The sequence below is a fragment of the Bos mutus genome, chromosome 8, assembly GCF_027580195.1.
Source record: "Bos mutus isolate GX-2022 chromosome 8, NWIPB_WYAK_1.1, whole genome shotgun sequence".
Classification (NCBI taxonomy): Eukaryota; Metazoa; Chordata; class Mammalia; order Artiodactyla; family Bovidae; genus Bos; species Bos mutus.
The window spans coordinates 7,132,732-7,146,693 of record NC_091624.1 but is presented as its reverse complement, the minus strand read 5'-3'; the positions used below and the strand labels follow the sequence as shown (position 1 = coordinate 7,146,693).

The window sequence follows — 13,962 nt, the reverse complement described above, 5'->3', positions numbered from 1 at the left end:
TGGCCACCCCTGTGTCCACAGCACTGACCCAAGCAGAGGGCACAGGGCATGTGTGCTAAGCCGATTCAGTCGTGTCCAACTCTGTGTGACCCTGTGGACTGCAGCCTGCCAGGCTCCTCCGTCTATGGGATTCTCCAGGCAAGAACACTAGAGTGGATTGTCATGCCCTTGTTCAGGGTATCTTCCTGACCCAGGGACTGAACCTGGGTCTCTCAGATCTCCTGCATCAGCAGGCGGGTTCTTTACCACTAGTACCACCTGGGAAGCAGGGGAGCACCATTTCCTAGTTCATGTAAAAGGGGATTAAGGGCAAGCTAAGGCCCTGGGTGTGACCATGGACCAGCTACTTCCAGTCTCAGAACTTCTGCTGCTTGCTTTATGCATAAAATAAGGCTATTATCACCAACATTAAAAGTTACTGTTAAGAATTTAATATAATATCTGCCCATGCCTTTCCAAAGATTTCAGTTCTTACTATAACGACCTGGTTTTATTTTTAAGATGTGGTGGGATAAGTGCTTGAAAAAAGGGAGAGGGTAGAAAGGAAATTTGCATTTCCTGAGCTTCTATTCTTTGCCAAACACAAGAAACTATAAATCTCATTGAATCATCACAACAGTGCTTTGGATGAGGAATATTACCATTTTTATAACCATATTTTACAACCGAGGAAACAAGAGGTTCTGAGAGGTGACAGACTGCAGCCAAAGGCCTTAGGCATTCAGTCTGTGACTTCAAAGCCTCTTTCTGATGAAACACAGAAGCATCGGTAACAGGAAGGCTGCTTTCTTCTCCCTGGGCTCGCATTCCTTCTCGTTCTTAAAACCTCTGCTCAAAATTGATCCCCCTTGACGGAGGATCCCAACATTAGTTCCTCCCCAATTCCTTCCTCCTCCTCCTAGTAGCTTCTTAGGGATCACAGAGGGAATGCCCAGAAGGAATCATTCCTAGACAGGGTTTAGGGAATGAGAGGCCTTTGAGATGCTAATGGCCTGCCTGAAATGAAGACTCCCAGATCCCGCTGCTTAGGCATGACCTTGAGGCAGCAATGCATTCAATCCCTGGGTCTGGAAGATCGCCTGGAGGAGGAAATGGCAACCCACTGCAGTATCCTTGCCTGGGGAATCCCATGGACAGAGGAGCCTGGTGGGCTACAGTCCACGGGGTCACGTAGTCAGACACGACTGGGACTAACACACACACTCTGAGGCAGTACAGCAGGCCATGTGGGGCTACTGAGATTGCCAGGTTAAAGCTTCAGGGAGGGCGTGAACCTGGGCTGGCTTGGGCGGAGGCTTTGGTGCCATTAGAAAACAAACTGCCACCCTCTGACCACTTTTCTAGGGGGCTCCAGTTACCTGTCACACACCCAAGTCTTCCTGTCCGCCGAAAGCTTCGCAATACTCAGTGTAAAAGGTCACCTGTAAACTAGTCGATAGGCAAGGCTTTTGGAGAGCATGTTCAAGGTGAGTTACCGTTCCGCTAGCTTCCCTCTTCCCTGGAGCAGTGCCTCTAGGGACAGGAAAACGAACTAATGAGCCTCCCCAGCAAGAAATAAAATACAAAACAGAAACAAAAATAAAGGACTGAGACCCATTTGGGATTCTTACTGCTGAGGAAATCGGTAACATTAATATTATTGCTGTGATTTTACACGCACGTATTCTAGGCCAGGTGTACTGCTACTTGCCTTGCACACGCTGCCAGGGTTCTGTACAGATCATGGTTCATTACCATATTTTCAGGTTGAGGAAATGGAAGCTCAGAGAGGTGAGATCGGGGAGAATTAGGCTTCCAGTTCGACCTATCTCACTTCTAAACACGTTCCCACGATCTTAAACTGTCTCCACTCTGCTATTTTGCTGCAGATTCAGGTTGTGAATTCTGGAGATCAACTGTGTGCAATCTGTGTTGCTTCTGTCCATTACATCAACGTGATAAGCAATGTGGCCCTTAAAGAATAATTTACGGATGTCAAATAGGGAATTGGTTAAAAACACTATGGTGTACCCACACAGTGGAGTCTGTTCATAAGCAGGAATTGGGGGCAATCTTTATATGTAATATGGAGTAATCATAATACATTTTACTAAATCAAAAACACAGAAATTTATAGTGCTTTACTTTGTATAAGAAAGAAGAGATACATACATACAAGTGGATATAATCACATTATATCTATGTTATCTCTATCTGTATGTAAAGAGATAGATACACTGTTATAATATGTATATGGACTAGGAGATGGCAAACCGCTCCAGTATTCTTGGCTAGAAAATCCCATGGACAGAGAAGCCTGGCAGGCTACAGTCGATGGGGTTGCAAAGAGTCAGACACAACTGAGCACAATATATTATATATAATCTGTCTTATACGTATTATGTCTAGATTAGATAGGATTTTTCACTAAGAAACACTAGACAATTAACCAAACCTAATAAAAATGGTTGGACTTTCTTGGTGGCATCAGATCAGATCAGTTGCTCAGTCGTGTCCGACTCTTTGCAACCCCATGAATCGCAGCATGCCAGGCCTCCCTGTCCATCACCAACTCCCGGAGTTCACTCAGACTCACATCCATCCAGTCAGTGATGCCATCCAGCCATCTCATCTTCTGTCATCCCCTTCTCCTCTTGCCCCAATCCCTCCCAGCATTAGAGTCTTTTCCAATGAGTCAACTCTTCGCATGAGGTGGCCAAAGTACTGGAGTTTCAGCTTTAGCATCATTCCTTCCAAAGAAATCCCAGGGCTGATCTCCTTCAGAATGGACTGGTTGGATCTCCTTGCAGTCCAAGGGACTCTCAGGAGTCTTCTCCAACACCACAGTTCAAAAGCATCAATTCTTCGGCGCTCAGCCTTCTTTACAGTCCAACTCTCACACCCATACATGACCACAGGAAAAACCATAGCCTTGACTAGACGAACCTTCATCGGCAAAGTAATGTCTCTGCTTTTGAATATGCTGTCTAGGTTGGTCATAACTTTCCTTCCAAGGAGTGAGCGTCTTTTAATTTCATGGCTGCAGTCACCATCTGTAGTGATTTTGGAGCCCAGAAAAATAAAGTCTGACACTGTTTCCCCATCTATTTCCCATGAAGCGATGGGACCGGATGCCATGACCTTTGTTTTCTGAATGTTGAGCTTTAAGCCAACTTTTTCACTCTCCATTTTCACTTTCATCAAGAGGCTTTTTAGTTCCTCTTCACTTTCTGCCATAAGGGTGGTGTCATCTGCATATCTGAGGTTATTGATATTTCTCCCGGAAGTCTTGATTCCAGCTTGTGTTTCTTCCAGTCCAGCGTTTCTCATGATGTACTCTGCATAGAAGTTAAATAAACAGGGTGACAATATACAGCCTTGACGAACTCCTTTTCCTATTTGGAACCAGTCTGTTGTTCCATGTCCAGTTCTAACTGTTGCTTCCTGACCTGCATACAAATTTCTGAAGAGACAGATCAGGTGGTCTGGTATTCCCATCTCTTTCAGAATTTTCCACAGTTGATTGTGATCCACACAGTCAAAGGCTTTGGCATAGTCAATAAAGCAGAAATAGATGCTGTTCTGGAGCTCTCTTGCTTTTTCCATGACCCAGCGGATGTTGGCAATTTGATCTCTGGTTCCTCTGCCTTTTCTAAAACCAGCTTGAACATCTGGAAGTTCATGGTTCACATATTGCTGAAGCCTGGCTTGGAGAATTTTGAGCATTACTTTACTAGCGTATGAGATGAGTGCAATTGTGCGGTAGTTTGAGCATTCTTTGGCATTGCCTTTCTTTGGGATTGGAATGAAAACTGACCTTTTCCAGTCCTGTGGCCACTGCTGAGTTTTCCAAATTTGCTGGCATATTGAGTGCAGCACTTTCACAGCATCATCTTTCAGGATTTGGAATAGTTCAACTGGAATTCTATCACCTCCACTAGCTTTGTTCGTAGTGATGCTTTCTAAGGCCCACTTGACTTCACATTCCAGGATGTCTGGCTCTAGGTCAGTGATCACACCATCGTGATTATCTGGGTCGTGAAGCTCTTTTTTGTACAGTTCTTCTGTGTATTCTTGCCATCTCTTCTTAATATCTTCTGCTTCTGTTAGGTCCATACCATTTCTGTCCTTTATCGAGCCCATCTTTGCATGAAATGTTCCTTTGGTATCTCTGATTTTCTTGAAGAGATCTCTAGTCTTTCCCATTCTGTTGTTTTCCTCTATTTCTTTGCATTGATCACTGAAGAAGGCTTTCTTATCTCTTCTTGCTATTCTTTGGAACTCTGCATTCAGATGTTTATATCTTTCCTTTTCTCCTTTGCTTTTCACTTCTCTTATTTTTGCAGCTATTTGTAAGGCCTCCCCAGACAGCCACTTTGCTTTTTTGCATTTCTTTTCCATGGGGATGGACTTGATCCCTGTCTCCTGTACAGTGTCACGAACCTCATTCCATAGCTCATCAGGCACTCTATCTATCAGATCTAGGCCCTTAAATCTATTTCTCACTTCCACTGTATAATCATAAGGGATTTGATTTAGGTCATACCTGAATGGTCTAGTGGTTTTCCCTACTTTCTTCATTTAAGCCTGAATTTGGCAATAAGGAGTCCATGGTCTGAGCCACAGTCAGCTCCTGGTCTTGTTTTTGCTGACTGTATAGAGCATAGTGGATAAGAATCCGCTTGTCAAAGCAGGGGACAAGGATTCGATTCCTAGTCCAGGCAGATTCCACATGCCCTGAAGCAATGAAGCGCATTCACCACAACTACTGAGCCCGTGCTGCATTGCTGAAGCCTGCATGCCTGAAGCCCGTGTTCCACAACAAGACACGTCACAGCAGTGAGAAGCCTTCACACTGCAACGAACGGCAGTCCGCACTTGTCACAACTGGAGAAAGCACATGTGCAGCACCCAAGACCCAGGACAACCAGAAAAAAAAAAAAAAATTAAATTAAAAAAAAAAAAGGTTACCTACTGGGGGAGTGAGGAAATAGGATCAAGGGAACAAGGATTGAAGCCGAAGTTTTCTTAGTGAATTTTGCTTTATAAGTTTTAACTTTGGAACCACAAATTTTTACAGCATTTTTTTTAATCAAAAAAGCAAAACAATCTGTACAAATTATATGCAAATTTTAAATGTACATATCCAGCTATATATCAAAGTGTTGGCATAGCTACAGAGAAAATCGTTGTAAGGGTTAAAGCGCAGTATTTTGATTTTACATGCTTAGTGAGAAACAGTCCAAAGGAAAAAAAAAATGTTCTGCAAATAAATCCTAAACTAGATGCATTGGGCTTACTGCTATGTGTAATATTGGTGTTGCTATTTTGAGACTACTGTGTGTATTCTGTGAGCTATAGCAAACAAGCCATTATGTTACCACCACTACGAACTAAGATTATCACACGTAAGAAATAGCCAATTAGGGGATAAAGTCAAAGGAGTTGAGAAAAATTCTGCACCTTGAAATTTCTATTGGAAATCATATATATACACTAATGATTTTTCTCTTTCAAAAAAAAATAAACATTTCATATCTCTGTCTGCTGAAAAGGGTTGAAAGTAATGGTAACCTAACAACAATAAATACCCTTAATACCCAGATTCTTGTTTTTAAATATAATTTTCCACTAAAAGGAACACAAGATTCTTGGAAACATTCCTTATTCTAAGTCTGGGATAGGTATGGTACAAGCTGAGCCTAGGATATCTTGCTGTGCCAAATACTGCTGCCAAACACCAATGTGGTCATTTCAAAATGACAGGGAGAGCAATTTAGAGGGGCTCACACAGGCCAAATGTTGAACAAAGTGAACAATGACTGATTAAAATAGATCAGATAAATGCATTTCCTGTAATTCATAGCGTTCCTCAAACCAAAGCCATAGCCAAAACCCAAGCTGCAAAAACAAACAAAAATTCTCTGTTCACCACTGGGGATGCCTCAGGGATCAGCTCATTACTCTGAAAATTGGTAAAAGAAAATCAAGTAGTAGTTAAGATATTACCACATGAACTGGATTTCAAGGTAACCACAACTTACTTTATGCAAGTATTGCAGTTAATACAAGCGGAAGAATGACAGAATTAGAAAATTACCATTTTGCAATCCTAATAAAATAATACATCTAGGCAGCTTTCACTGAATGCTAAAAACCATTAGGAGAAAGGCCAGTGGGGAATGTTCTAATGAATGGGTCAAATTCACAGCACCTCAAGCCACTCAACCTTACCTTCACTAAAAGTAACAAGCAGACATTAATATGATATGATGCCACAGGAACTACATGACACAATCTGTAAACTCCAGCTGGTGATTAGGCATGTGGATAGAATTCAATGGTCTATAAATTCATATATGGAAAAAATGTACATCCTGGAACTTCCATGGCAGTCTAATGGTTAAGACTCTGCACATCCACTACAGGGGACATGGTTTTGATCCTTGGTCTGGGAACTAAGATCCCTCATGCCCAGTAGAGAGGCCAAAAAAATCTTTATTTTCAGTATCCTCTAAATCCAATTTAGAACCTTAAATTATGAATGCAGGCAACTACAGTATAGTAGCACTTCCTATGGCTCTGATGCAATCAAACTCACGTATTTTTATCACAGTAGAGTTGTTACAAATATCTCTAAACATTTACATTAAACACTATTTAGAAATCATGATAGTTGCTAGACTCTCAACTAGATCTTGTCCTATATAAAGGAGCACATGCTTTGCTACATTGCACATTTGGTAAAATGAAACACAATGGTCTACAAAAGAAAGAAATCATAAAGATATAGTTATACTTCATTTTATTCATTTGAAACCATTTCTCTGAGAAGGCAGTCTAGGGTTTTCATTATTCTACAAAAGTCCAAGGGACAAAATAATTAGTGACGAATCTTTAGGAGAGAATAACAAGTTTAAAAACTCCATGGGTAAGTCATCAGGTAAATCTGAGAAGTGGAAAATTATTTTTAAAAAATTAGAAAATATAAAAAGAAAAACATGAGTCAATGTCTTCAAGAAATAATAGCATAGGTAGAATTATAGATAACTGCTGCCGCTGCTAAGTCGCTTCAGTCGTGTCCGACTCTGTGTGACCCCATAGACGGCAGCCCATCAGGCTCCCCCATCCCTGGGATTCTCCAGGCAAGAACACTGGAGTGGGTTGCCATTTCCTTCTCCAATGCATGACAGATTAAAAGAGACCTAGCACAGTATGGGTAGAGGGCAATGGCACCCCACTCCAGTGCTCTTGCCTGGAAAATCCCATGGACGGAGGGGCCTGCTAGGCTGCAGTCCATGGGGTCGCTAAGAGTCGGACACGACTGAGTGACTTCACTTTCACTTTTCACTTTCATGCATTGGAGAAGGAAATGGCAACCCACTCCAGTGTTCTTGCCTGGAGAATCCCAGGGATGGGGGAGCCTGGTGGGCTGCCGTTTATGGGCTCGCACAGAGTCGGACACGACTGAAGCAACTTGGCAGCAGCAATACAGTATGGAGACATTTTGATCCTTATTTAAACATATCTACTATACAAAGATATTTTGAAGTAATTAGGGGAATTTGAACATGAACTGCTAGATGTGATAATGATGTTGAGATGATGTTAAAGCATAATGATCTGTTAGAGATGCATACTGTATTTACAGGAGGGATGATAGGATATCTGGGGTTTACTTTAAAAGACTCCAGAAGCAAAAAAGCAAACTAAAGGTGAGAAATGGCTGAAGCAACACTGGCAAAATATTGACAACAATATTTGCAGGGTGACGGGCACAAAATGATTCACTATCCCATTTTCTCTCCTTGTATGTGTTCTTTTCTCAATAAAACACTGAAAAAAAGTGGGTCGCCAGAAGTATTACACAACATCAGTAAAGGCAATTATTGCTGGGGAGTAGCACCTATATTATGTACTCACCTGACGCTTTATTCTAAATGTACTTTCCTCACCTATGTTTTTTCAAAAATGCCATAATAACCTATAATGGAAAATAACCTGAAAAAATACACATACTAAATCACCTTGCTGTATAGCAGAAGCTAATGCAATATTGTAAATCAACTAATTTAATTTTTAAAAATAATAATATTTTCCTACTCTTAGAAAGGGTCTTTCTAGGTGGCACTCATGGTAAAGAATCTACCTGTCAGTGCAAGAGATGTGGGTTTGAGCTCTGGGTTGGCAGATCCCCTGGAGTAGGAAATGGCAACCCGCTCTAGCATTCTTGCCTGGAAAATTCCATGGACAGAAGCACATGGCACGTTATAGTCCATGGAATCACAAAGAGCTGGACAAACTGAGCACATATTTTTTAGAAAAAGGCTTCCCTGATGGTTCAGTGGTAAAGAATCCACCTGCCAATGCAGGAGAAGCAAGAGACATGGGTTCAATCTCTGGGATGGGAATATCCCTTAGAGAAGGAAATGACAACCCACTCCATTATTCTTGCCTGGGAAATCCCATGGACAGACGGGCTTCAGTTCAGTTGCTCAGTCCTGTCCGACTCTTTGTGACCCCATGGACTGTAGTAATGCCAGGCCTCCCTGTCCATCACCAACTCCTGGAGCCTGCTCAAACTTATGTCCATTGAGTCTGTGATGCCATTCAACCATCTCATAGTCTGGCGTCCCCTTCTCCTCCTGCCTTCAATCTTGCCCAGCATCCAGGTCTATTCCAATGAGTCAGTTCTTTGCATCAGAAGGCCAAAGTATTGGAGTTTCAGCATCAGTCCTTCGAATGAATATTCAGGACTGAATGGTTGGATCTCCTTGCAGTCCAAGGGACTCTCAAGAGTCTTCTCCAACACCACTGGTCAAAAGCATAAATTCTTTGGCGTTCATTCTTTATGGTCCAGTCCTCAAGTCCATACATGACTACTGGAAAAACCATAGCTTTGACTAGATGGACCTTTGTTGGCAAAATAACGTCTGCTTTTTAATCTGTTGTCTAGGTTGGTCACAGCTCCTCTTCCAAGGAGCAAGTGCCTTTTAATTTCATGGCTGCAGTCACCATCTGCAATGATTTTGGAGATCAACAAAATAAAGTCTGTCACTGTTTCCATTGTTTCCCCATCTATTTGCCATGAAGTGATGGGACCAGATGCCATGATCTTCGTTTTTTGAATGCTGAGTTTTAAATCAGCTTTTTCACTCTCCTTTCACTTTCATCAAGAGGCTCTTTAGTTCTTCTTCACTTTCTGCCATAAGGGTGGTGTCATCTGCATATCTGAGGTTATTGATATTTCTCCCAGCAATGTTGATTCCAGTTTGTGCTTCTTCCAGCCCAGCATTTCTCATGATGTACTCTGCATATAAGTTGAATAAGCAGGGTGACAATATACAACCTTGACCTACTCCCTTCCCAATTCGGAACCAGTCCATTGTTCCATGTCCAGTTCTGACTCTTGCTTTTTGACCTGAATACAGATTTCTCAGGAGGCAGGTAAGGTAGTCTGGTATTCCCATCTCTTTCAGAGTTTTCCACAGTTTATTGAGATGCACACAGTCAAAGCCTTTGGCATAATCAATAAAGCACAGTAGATGTTTTTCTGGAACTCTCTTTTTTTTTTGATGATCCAACAGATGTTGGCAATTTGGTCTCTGGTTCCTATACCTTTTCTAAATTCAGCTTGAACATCTGGAGGTTCTCGGTTCACGTACTGTTGAAGTCTTGCTTGGAGAATTTTGAGCGTTACTTTACTAGCGTGTGAGAGGAGTGCAATTGTGAGGTAGTTTGAGCATTCTTGGGCATTGCCTTTCTTTGGGATTGGAATGAAAACTGACCTTTTCCAGTCCTGTGGCCACTGCTGAGTTTTCCAAATTTGCTGACATACTGAGTGCAGCACTTTCACAGTATCATCTTTTAGGACTTGAAGTAGCTCAGCTAGAATTCCATCACCTCCACTAGCTTTGCTTATAGTGATGCTTCCTAAGGCCCATTTGATTTTGCATTCCAGGATGTCTGGCTCTAGTGATCACATCATCATGGTTATCTAGGTCATGAAGATGTTTTTTGTACAGTTCTTCTGTGTATTCTTGCCACCCCGTCTTAATATCTTCTGCTTCTGTTAGGTCCATACCATTTCTGTCCTTTATCGAGCTCATCTTTGCATGAAATGTTCCCTTGGTATCTCTGATTTTCTTGAAGAGATCGCTAGTCTTTCCCATTGTTTTCCTCTATTTCTTTGCACTGATCACTGAAGAAGGCTTCCTTATCTCTCCTTGCCATTCTTTGGAACTCTGCATTCAGATGCTTATATCTTTCCTCTTCTCCTTTGCCTTTTGCTTCTCTTCTTTTCACAGCTGTTTGTAAGTCCTCCCCAAACAAGCATTTTGCCTTTTTGTGTTTCTTCTTCTTGGGGATGGTTTTGATCATCGCCTTCTGTACAATGTGACGAACCTCCGTCCATAGTTCTTCAGGCACTCTGTCTACCAGATCTCATCCCTTCAATCTGTTTGTCACTTCTACTGTATAATCGTAAGGGATTTGATTTAGGTCATACCTGAATGGTCTGGCGGTTTTCCCTACTTTCTTCAATTTAGGTCTAAATTTTGCAACAAGGAATTCATGATCTGAGCCAAAGTCAGCTCCCCGTCTTGTTTTTGCTGACTGTATAGAGCTTCTCCAGCTTTGGCTGCAAAGAATATAGTCAATCTGATTTCGGTGTTGACCATCTGGTGATGTCCATGTGTAGAGTTTTCTCTTGTGTCGTTGGAAGAGGGTGTTTGCTATGACCAGTGCGTTCTCTTGACAAAACTCTATTAGCCTTTGCCCTGCTTCATCATGTACTCCAAGGGCAAATTTGCCTGTTACTCCAGGTATTTCTTGACTTCCTACTTTTGCATTCCAGTCCCCTATGATGAAAAAAACATCTTTCTTTGGTGTTACTTCTAGAAGGTCTTGTAGGTTACCATAGAACCGTTCAACTTCAGCTTCTTTGGCATTAGTGATTGGGGCATAGACTTGGATTACTGTGAAATCAAATGGTTTGCCTTGAAAATGAACAGAGATCATTCTGTCGTTTTTGAGATTGCACCAAGTACTGCATTTCGGACTATTTTGTTGACTATGATGGCTACTCCATTTCTTCTAAGGGATACTTGCCCACAGTAGTAGCCATAACAGTCATCAGAATTAAATTCACCTAGTGAAAACAGTGTCAGACTTTATTTTTGGGGGCTTGAAAATCACTGCAGATGGTGACTGCAGCCATGAAATTAAAAGATGCTTACTCCTTGGAAGGAAAGTTATGACCAACCTAGATAGCATATTCAAAAGCAGAAACATTACTTTGCCAACAAAGGTCCGTCTAGTCAAGGCTATGGTTTTTCCTGTGGTCATGTATGGATGTGAGAGTTGGACTGTGAAGAAGGCTGAGCGCTGAAGAATTGCTGCTTTTGAACTGTGGTGTTGGAGAAGTTTCTTGAGAGTCCCTTGGATGCAAGGAGATCCAACCAGTCCATTCTGAAGGAGATCAGCTCTGGGATTTCTTTGGAAGGAATGATGCTAAAGCTGAAACTCCAGTACTTTGGCCACCTCATGTGAAGAGTTGACTCATTGGAAAAGATTCTGATGCTGGAAGGGATTGGGGGCAAGAGGAGAAGGGGACAACAGAGGATGAGATGGCTGGATGGCATCACTGACTCGATGGACGTGAGTCTGAGTGAACTCCGGGAGTTGGTGATGGACAGGGAGGCCTGGCGTGCTGCAATTCATGGGGTCACAAAGAGTCGGACACATCTGAGCGACTGAACTGAACTGATTCTGGTTCATTTTAGTTTACTGATTCCTAAAATGTCAGTGTTCACTCTTGCCATCTCCTGCTTGACCACTTCCAATTTCCAAAGAGTAAATTTAATCAGGGAAGTGAGGGAAAGCAGAAAGAAAGGAAAACAGTCTAGTAAGAGAAAAAAATAATTTAGCCATTAAACAAAGTCAAGTAGTTCCTCAAGGTCTATAGATAATATTCTGAGCCATATCCTTTGAGCTGTTTTGCAGATACTGAAACCTGCTCCCAGATGGAAAAAGTTAACTTCACACTGCCCACAAGCACATGGTCCCCAGATGGGTTGAATCAAGACAGCCAATGATATTGACTCTGGATTACCTTATCAATTAGAGGAATGCCTACAAAGCTGATCACATACCCTACAACCCCACCCCGCCTTCACCTTGTCTTTAAGAACCTTTCCCTGAAACCCACTGGGGTGTTCCAGACTTTTGAGCACTAAATACCTGGACCCCTTGCCCTGTGCCCTGCAATAAACACTGCACTTTGCTTCACACAACCTGTGTCTGCAGATTGGCTTTATTGCCCATGGGCAAGCAGACCCAGGTTTGATTCAGTAACACTTTATCCACACAAGTTCAGACCACTACAGACTCGATCTGGTCCATGCATGGAAGTGTGCATTATGCTAAAATAAAGATTCAAAGTCCTAAACCAGCTGTTTCCATATCAGTACAAAGAAATAAATCAAAACAAAGGAAAGCACAAAACCTCCCTGTGTAAGGACATTTACACGGTCTTACTTGTGATGGTTAAATGTTTAAAAATGGGCTTGTCAATTTGACAAGTTATTATGGAGCCAGTTTATAGGATTTCAAACATTATTCCATATTAGAAAAATAATAATGTTGTATGTAAGAACAGTATGTAAGAACTGTTATGTCTCACAAGCTTTTTTAATTTCTCATAAGTATGTAAGAACAGATTAAAAAGGAACTTGGTAAATATTTACATTTACATGAATATAACCAACATAAGGATTATATTAAGGTGTTGGATAAAGTTGACCCTTTAAAAATTCTTTTATGCTGTAAATTTAAATCAAATTCAAACATTTGCTGAGCATCTACTAGGTATCGAGTGTAGGCTAGGTTGAGAAACACACAAGGATCGACTAGGGCATACAGAGATTAGAGTCAGTTTCAGCAGAGAGTAGACACGTGACAGACAGATGGAAGGACAGAAATGGACATAAGTAGAATAAGACTGAGAGAGGGAGAGAAGAAAGGAGAGAGGGATGGGGAGAGGTGAGTCAGAGGGAAGGAGGCTCTACGACGACCCGTGATTATCTTACCTCCTGATACACACTGCTTGTTATAACCTTCCACTTGAGTAATTTGCTTTCAGCCAATAGAATACAGCAACATTGAGAAGTGCCACTTCTGTGATCAGGTAACAAAAGACTGTGACCTCTCTTTTGCTGGTTTTGATGAAACAAGCTGTTTTGGAGAGGCTCCTGGGGCAAGGAGGAGAAGGAAATGGCAACCCACGCCAGTATTCTTGCCTGGAGAATCCCAGGGACAGAGGAGCCTGGTGGGCTGCCGTCTATGGCGTCGCACAGAGTCAAACACGGCTGAAGCGACTTAGCAGCAGCAGCTGGGGCAAGGAGCTGAGGGCAGCCTCCAGCCAAAAAAAAAGCCAGCAAGGAAACGAAGTCCTCGGTCCAACCACAACCAAGTGATTTTAGAGACTGATCCTTCCCAAAACTTTCAGCTGAGACCCCAGCCCTGGTCAATAACTTGACTGAAGCCTCGTGACAGACCGTGAAGCAGATCCAGTTCAGCTGTGCTCAGATTCCTCACTCACAGAACCTGTGAGATGAGAAATCTGTGTTGTTGTAAAGCACAGAAGTTTGGGGGTAGTTTGTTATCCGGTGATAAGTATAAGTAATATAGATATGTAGATAAAATTTTCCATTATTTCATGAAAATTCTAGCAGTTATAAATTTCTAGACTCAGACAAATTGGTTAGGATGCATTAGAGTTTTAATTCCTTAGATTTTCTACTTTATTTTGCATAAACAAGGCATTTATCTCTTGCCTCAGCATTCAGCTGCTAGCATGCGAAGCAAAAGAGAACATTTTGCTATAATGTGTGTGTTGGCCGCTCAGTCGTGTCCGACTCCTTGTGACCCCATGGACTGTAGCCCACCAGGCTCCTCTATCCACGGAATTCTCCAGGCAATAAA

General features: G+C 42.0%; 1 protein-coding gene across 4 annotated transcripts in view; it reads right to left on the bottom strand.

The window, feature by feature from the left end:
• The window catches only part of ASTN2 (astrotactin 2), a 1,044,864-nt gene that overhangs the window by 213,577 nt on the left and 817,325 nt on the right, over positions 1-13,962 (bottom strand). The window contains exon 1 of one of the 4 annotated variants that reach the window (XM_070375016.1): positions 13,068-13,386. The exons of the other annotated variants lie outside the window; for them this stretch is intronic. The gene's annotated coding sequence lies outside the window, so the exon portion shown is untranslated. Of the gene's footprint in view, positions 1-13,067; positions 13,387-13,962 lie in introns of those variants that run through there. 4 annotated transcript variants of the gene reach the window in all.